Here is an 8,349-nt window from a genome sequence, read left to right on the forward strand (position 1 = left end):
CTGTCGTTTCTACAACGTATGCTGCATGCATTGCGCAGGGTTGGTGGCGGACACGGAGGGTGCGGAAATGTGTGCCATGGCAGAAAACCAGACGACATGGATTGGCGCAGGGGTCGGCCTTGATTCCACGAGCCATTGATGGCACGGGGGGAGACGGATTGGTGGACCGGGGCAGTTGCCTCCCTTGAGTGATGAGCTGGCCCCCGGCCTCGTTTTTCTATAAAAGGGGATATGAGTGAGGTGCTGGCTTACACCTACCTCTTCCTCCTTTCTTCTGGTATTGTTTCTTCATCATGGTGAGGGAAAGAGGGTATAGCGGCACTCCAGTAGCAGCGACAAGGGCTTCTGTTCAACAGTGCCCCCCTCCCATTGGGGATGCGGAAGCGGAGACCGCAGTGAGGGGAGGCAGAAGAGGACGGGGACGCGATTGTCGTGGCGCTCGGGGTAAAGGAGGAAGAGGAGCTACGCTGATCGCACCTCCTCCAGCCGTCCAGGACCCGAACGAAGGCCACGTCGGGAACCAGCCGGTGGAGTTCACTGTCAAGCTGCTAGGGCCTCCACGGAGCTGTCTTCGGCTCCCCGCTCCGTTTGCAAGAGTGATGGAGGTTGTGCAGCCGCCGAGGCTGAGGCTGCACATGAGGGGCTGCTGTAATGGCAGCATACGGGCGGATGTGGAGTTCCCTACTCCTCATGTCATGCTTCTCCGGTGCGGATGGAAGACCTTTGCTCATGCCCACAGCTTGGAGGCCGGGCACGTCCTCCATTTAAAGTTAATGGATGCTACCCTGATCTCTGTCAAAGTCTTCGGACACTCGGGTGCTAGCTTAGGGTGTTGTGCGGAGAGCTCGACCGACGACGAAAGCTCCTCCTCGAGCGATAGCAACGAGGAGGACAGTGATAGCAATGACGATGGCGCTGACGGGGAGGACGACGGCTCTGACTCTTGCTGAACACCATCCGCACCATCACCGTTAGGCGGCGAAACCACCATCTGCACCTACATCTCCTCTTCGACAAGGCGATTTGCTGGGGAGTTGGATGTGGACATGTGGATGGTGTATTCGGCTCCTCCAGCAGCCTTCCAGCTGGGCCCCGGCAGGCTTCCTCGTGGGCTCCTGCTATGTTCGCCCTATTGCGTCCTGCTGGCCCGGGTGGCAGTGACCTGGGGGTCGTCTCTGCGGCTCCCTTCACCATCACCTTCGCCCACGCCCTCTCGATCTTGTCAGGCTCCTTGTCATGGGGCCTCACAGGATTAGACTGGGCTTCTGCCCAGGTTCTCCATTTGCCCTCTTCACCTCCCACCGTAGTTCCTAGGAGGAGACGGACACGAAAGGGATTACGGGGCACTTATCTTTTTTCAGTCTAAAATGTGTAGGCACTTGCCAAACTTTAGTCTAAAATATGTAGTATTCTTTATCCATGTTTGTGTCCTGTAAGATCTGTACATGCTTATCCGCATATTAATGAAAAAAGACAAGCCTTGCTGAGTACTTGGGCATGTACCATGTTCATGCAGAGGTGAGATGCCTCTATACATTTAAGTAAACAAGTTTTCTCCGGCAAGCTATCCTGCTGGTGCCTTTCATTTGTTGCCGTGGGGCTTGACCTGCTAGGGACAAAATTATAAAAAGGGACCAGTGATACGTCTCCATCGTATCTACTTTTCCAAAATCTTTTGCCCTTGTTTTGGACTCTAACTTGCATTATTTGAATGGAACTAACCCGGACTTACGCTCTTTTCAGCAGAATTGTCATTGTGTTATTTTTGTGCAGAAATAAAAGTTCTCGGAATGACCTGAAAAATCCACAAAGAATATTTCTGGAAAATATAAAAAATATTGGCGAAAGAATCAAGTGAAGGGGGCCCACACCCTGGCCACAAGGGTGGGGGTGCACCCTCCATCCTTGTGCCCCCCTGGACCTCCACCGACCTCAACTCCAACTCTATATATTCATGTTCGAGGAGAAAAAAATCAGAGAGAAGGATTCATCTCGTCTTACGGTACGGAGCCGCCGCCAAGGCCTATTCTTCCTCGGGAGGGCAGATCTGGAGTCCGTTCAGGGCTTCGGAGAGGGGAATCCATCGCCATCATCATCGTCAACCATCCTCCATCACCAATTTCATGATGCTCACCACCGTGCGTGAGTAATCTCATCGCAAGCTTGCTGGACGGTGATGGGTTGGATAAGATTTACCATGTAATCGAGTTAGTTTTGTTAGGGTTTGATCCCTAGTATCCACTATGTTCTAAGATTGATGTTGATATGCCTTTGCTATGCTTAATGCTTGTCAGTAGGGCCTGAGTGCCATGATTTCAGATCTGAACCTATTATGTTTTCATGAATCTATCTGTGTTCTTGATCCTATCTTGCAAGTCAATAGCCACCTACTATGTGTTATGATCTGGCAACCCCGGAGTGACAATAGTCGGGACAGTTCCCGGTGATGACCGTAGTTTGAGGAGTTAATGTATTCACTAAGTGCTAATGCTTTGGTCTGGTACTCTATTAAAAGGAGGCCTTAATATCCCTTAGTTTCCAATAGGACCCTGCTGCCACGGGAGGGTAGGACAAAAGAAGTCATGCAAGTTCTTTTCCATAAGCACGTATGACTACATTCATAATAATGCCTACATTATATTGATGAACTGGAGCTAGTTCTGCATCACCCTATGTTATAACTTTTTCATGATGAATACCATCTGACATAATTATCCATCATTGGTCCATTGCCTACGAGCTCGTTTCATATTGATCTTTGCTCCTTTACTTTTCCGTGGCGATTGTTACGATTGCCACAAAACTGCTAGTGTTACTTTTGCCACCATTACCGCTATTTCCATACTACTTTGCTACTAAATATTTTGCTGCGGATATTAAGTCTTTCAGGTGTGGTTGAATTGACAACTCAGCTGCTAATACTTGGGAATATTCCTTGGCTCCCCTTGTGTTGAATCAATAAATTTGGGTTGAATACTCTACCCTCGAAAAATATTCCGATCCCCTATACTTGTGGGTTATCAAGACCTTTTTCTGGTGCCTTTGTCGGGGAGCATAGCTCTATTCTCTGAGTCACTTGGGATTTATATATCAGTTGATCACTATGAGGAATTTGAAAGATCAAAGAACCAAGATTTTTCCCTCGACTACGAGGGGAGGTAAGGAACTGCCATCTAGCTCTGCACTTGATTCTCCTTCTGTTTTGAGTAAACTTCTGACACCTACACCTGCTATTGATTCTAATATGTCGCATGTTATTGATGATGCCACTTCTACTATAGCTTATCATGATACTACTTCTGTCCTTGATGATACTGTGCCACTTGGTGAATTTCTTGATGAACAACTTCCTAGGGCTAGAGAGAATGAAATTACTGAAACTGATGATATTATTGAAACTGGAGATTACGATTCCCCCCTAGATATGAATTGCCTATTGTACCTGAGGGTTATGTTATGGACGAAGAAACTGCTAGAGACTTCTTTGCTTGTAATGATAGGGAGGATCTTAAGAAACTGTTAGCTAAGTTGAAAGAAAAATCCTTGAATGCTAGAATGAAATATGATCCCGCTTTTGCTACTTCACCTATATTTGTTACTGGTAAGGATTATTAATTCTCTGTCGATCCTGAGTTAATTACTTTGGTTGAATCTAATCCTTTATATGGTTATGAATCTGGAACTATTGTGGCACATCTTACTAAAATTGAATGATATAGCCACCCTATTTGCTCATGAGGAAAAAATTCGCTATTACTATATTCTTAAGTTGTTTCTTTCTCGTTAAAGGGTGATGCTAAGTTATGGTTTAATTCTCTTGCTCCTGGTTGTGTGCGTAGTCCCCAGGATATGATATATTACTTCTCTCAAAAATATTTCCCTGCTCATAAGAAACAAGCTGCTTTAAAGGAAATATATAACTTTGTGCAAATTGAAGAAGTGGATCTCCCACAATCTTGGGGGAGGCTTCTCCAATTACTTCATGCATTGCCTGATCATCCTTTGAAGAAAAATGAAATACTTGATATCTTTTATAATGGACTAACCGATGCTTCCAGAGACCACCTGGATAGTTGTGTTGGTTGTATTTTCCAGGAAAGAACTGTTGAGCAAGATGAATTGCTATTGAATAATATATTGAGTAATGATAATGATTGGACACTTCCTGAACCAACTCCTAAGCCAACTCCGAAGAAAAGGGGTATTCTATTTCTCAGTCCTGAAGATATACAAGAGGCAAAGAAATCTATGAAAGAAAAAGGTATTAAAGCTGAAGATGTTAAGAACATACCGCCTATTGAAGAAATACATGGTCTTGATATCCTGACATAGGTAGTCGAGGTAAACTCTCTCCATATATTTGATGAAGGTGATATTCCTCATAATACGTCTGCTAGTCAATTCTTGGATGAGATTGATAATTTAATTGTTAAACAAGAAAATTTCAATGCTTATGTTAGTAGACAATTGAAACGTAATGCTTACATGCTTGACCACTTGGGTGACTATATGAGTAGAACTGTTAATGATCTTAAGCTTATTAGTAAACATGCTTCCATGGTTACAACTCAACTAGAATAAGTACTTAAGGCACATGATGGTTTGCTTAATGAGTTGAATAATAAGAATACTGATAATGTTGTTAGGGTTATGACTAGAGGTGGTAAAATGACCCAGGAACCTTTGTATCCTGAGGGCCATCCTAAGAGAGTTGAGCAAGATTCTTAGAGAATGAATACTGATGCACCTAGTTATAGTGATAAAAAGAAAAAGAAAACTGATAGGACTTTGCATGCTAGTGAACCTGCTATAGACACACCTGAGAATCCCAATGATATTTCTATTTCTGATGCTGAGGCACAATCTGGTGATGAACATTAACGTGGTGATAATGTTAATAATGATGTTCATGTTGATGCTCAACCTAGTAATGATAATGAAGTAGAGATTGAATGTGATGTTGATCTTGATAACCCACAATCAAAGAATCAACGTTATAATAAGAGAGACTTCGTTGCTAGGAAACATGGTAAACAAAGAGAACCATGGGTTCAGAAACCCATGCCCTTTACTCCTAAGCCATCCAAGAAAAAGGATGATGAGGCTTTTGAACGCTTTGCTGAAATGATTAGACCTATCTTTTTGCGTATGCGTTTGACTGGTATGCTTAAAATGCCTCATTATGCTAAGTATATGAAATATATTGTTACTAATAAAAGAAAGATACCAGAAGCTGAAATTTCCACCATGCTTGCTAATTATACTTTTATGGGTGGAATACTAAAGAAACTTGGAGATCCACGGGTACCAACTATACCATGCTCCATTAAAAGAAACTATGTTAAATCCGCTTTATGTGATCTTGGAGCCGGTGTTAGTGTTATGCCTTTCTCTTTGTATCATAGACTTGAATTGAATAAGTTGACACCTACTTAAATCTCTTTGCAAATGGCTGATAAATCAACTGTTATACCCATCGGTATTTGTGATGATGTGCCTGTTGTGGTTGCAAATGTTACTATCTTAATGGACTTTGTTATTCTTGATATTCCCGAGGACGACAATATGTCGAGTATCCTTGGTAGACCCTTTTTGAATTCTGCAGGGGCTGTTATTGATTGCAACAAGGGCAATGTCACTTTTCATGTTAATGGTAATGAGCATACGGTACACTTTCTGAAGAAACAACCTCAAGTTCATAGTATCAATTTTATTGGAAAAATTTCAACCATTACTATTGGAGGTTTTGAATTCCCTCTTCCTACTATCAAAAAGAAATATGATATTCTTATTGTTGGGGACATTCATATCCCCGTTGATGTAACCTAGTGTTATTCGAAAACTCTTCGGTTTCATGTCATTTGGAAGAAGTTTGTTAATAAGACTTGACCAACCTTGTTAATGGATTCCTTTTGATGAGCATGAGATGGATGAATTTAGAAGGCACAACCTTCTGTACCCACTTTTCACTTTCTGTTATTTAGAATAAATAAAGCGAAAATAGTATTTTCTGTCTGTTTTCTGAATTATCCATGCAAAAAAAAATGTCCCGAAAATAAAAGTTCTCCAAATGCCCTGAAAATTTAGTATGATTTTTTATAGAATATTTGAGAATTTCTATCACTGAACATGCACCAGGGGGCCGCACCAGTGGGCCACAAGGGTGGAGGGCGCGCCCTACCCCCTGGGCGCCCCCTGCCTTATGGGTCCCACGTGGGTCCCCTCCACTTATTCCAGCACCCATCCACTTTGTCTCCCTCCAGAAAAATCATCCTGTAGCTCAAACCCGTGTTCTTGCTCATTTTGCTGCCATTTTCGATCTCCTTTCTCAAAGCTCCATTCACAAAATTGCTTTGGGGGGATTGTTCTTCGGTATGTGACTCCTCCAATGGTCCAATTAGTTTTTGTTCTAATGCTTTATTTATTGCAAATTTTTGCTACTGTGGTGACCTTGTTCTTGAGCTTGCATGTCAAATTTATATGGTCCAATGTAGTTTTGATGCATGATATAGCCTCTAGGCACTTGTGGGAGTAGTTGCTATCAATTTTGTTGAGTTTGGTTCACTTTTATTTTGTCACTAAAAATTTCAGAAATTTTTCGAGGAAGAAAATGATGAGGAGATTGTTGAGAGGCTCCTCGAGCCGGGGTTCAAAGGAAAAGGAAAATGAGGAGAAGGAGAAGCCCAAGTATAATCTTCCTCGCGCCACGGAGATTCAGCCGTGTGAATGGCCATGTGATGCATTCTTACAGGCGACCGAAATTTATGATGATTTCTACTATTTGGCTGAGAATGCAGACATCACCGACTTCCTCCTCAACCAGTGTGATCAGTATCTCCTACTCACTAATATTTCGTGCAAAATTTTCATTTTCATGCTAGGAGATCACCACCCATGGTAAACTTCTATCTATGTGATGAGTACAAGGAAATGATGCTTTATGACTTTCGTGAGGTTTGTAAATTACCTTATGAGGGTAGCGTCGAGGAACAACGTCCTAGTGACGTGGAAGGTTTTATTCATGAAGTCACCGTAGGGGAAAGGAGAAGGGTGTCGGAAGCGAGAGTGGCTAGTTTACATTTTCCAGTTTTGCGCTACTACTCATTATTTGCTGGGAGATGATTAATTGGTCGTGGGGAGAGTGGAGGCCTTAGTGCTCCAGACCTTGACATTTTGCGCCATGCTTTACTTCATGATAGAACTTTTAGTTTAGGCGCTATGGTTGCTACACGGTTGAGTATAAACGGCACAAAGGGTCCTCTTTTCGGAGGTATCTTCGCCTCCCGCCTTGCTAAACACTTTGCGATACCCATTAGGCACTATGAGAAAGAGGAGAAACTGCTACCCACTGTTTACTTAGATTATGATAGCATGGTAGCACATAAGTTTATTCGTTATGATGACGAAAGGAGACTCATTTATAAGTTCATATTTAGCGAGAATACTTTTCAGATTATTACCTTGCCTGCGCCTATTTTGTTCGATATTCATTCACGCAGGTACTTTGTTTTCCCCGCGGACATTCATGCATACTAGGAGGGGACACGATCCCCACCTCTTGAGCCAGAGCCATCACCTGATCCACATCAGGAGTCTATTTATCAATGGGATCCACAGGAGCTCGCTAACCAGTGGAACCCCCAGGATCCTCCTCAGTACACCGGAGAGGGCTACTTTGATCCATGGGCGTAGACTAACTTAGGCCAAAAGCCTAATCTTGGGGGGAGTACGTATTTCTCACCGACATTACATTCATGTTCACACACTCATTTCAGTTGTCGGTGTTCATACTCTTGCATTATATTATCCATGTTAGTTCTATTTCTTTTTCCCGCTTTCTTCTTGTTTGTTTGAGAAACCTTAAGGAAAACCGAAAAAATAGTTGTAGTTAGTTTACTTTCTTTGCATGCTTAGTTGTAGTATTAAAAGAAAACCCAAAGAGTTTTCTCGTTTTTCTTTTGCTTGTTTGGAGCTTTTCTGTGTAAATAGTTTTTCTTGTTCTTGTTTTATCTTCTTCAGAAAAATAAAAACTCCAAAAATATTTTAGTGTGTTTCTTTGAAATTCTTTTCTTTGGGGATCGAGAGGAGAAGACCACGATGAAAATGTTGAGTGGTTCTCATTTGCATTATTGTTGATCTAACAAAGAGCCCATATTACCTTGTCTTCTCGTTTGAATAAATGTTGCAGATTTCAGCTTAGTCCAATGCACGTGCACTATTATTATTATCCACGCCGTTCGGCCGTGCAAGTGAAAGGCAATAATGACGATATATGATGAAATGATTGAGATGAGGAAAAGCTGGTATGAACTCGACCTATCTTGTTTTTGTAAATATGATTAGTTCATC

Source organism: Triticum aestivum, chromosome 4D, assembly GCF_018294505.1.
Source record: "Triticum aestivum cultivar Chinese Spring chromosome 4D, IWGSC CS RefSeq v2.1, whole genome shotgun sequence".
NCBI lineage: Eukaryota > Viridiplantae > Streptophyta > Magnoliopsida > Poales > Poaceae > Triticum > Triticum aestivum.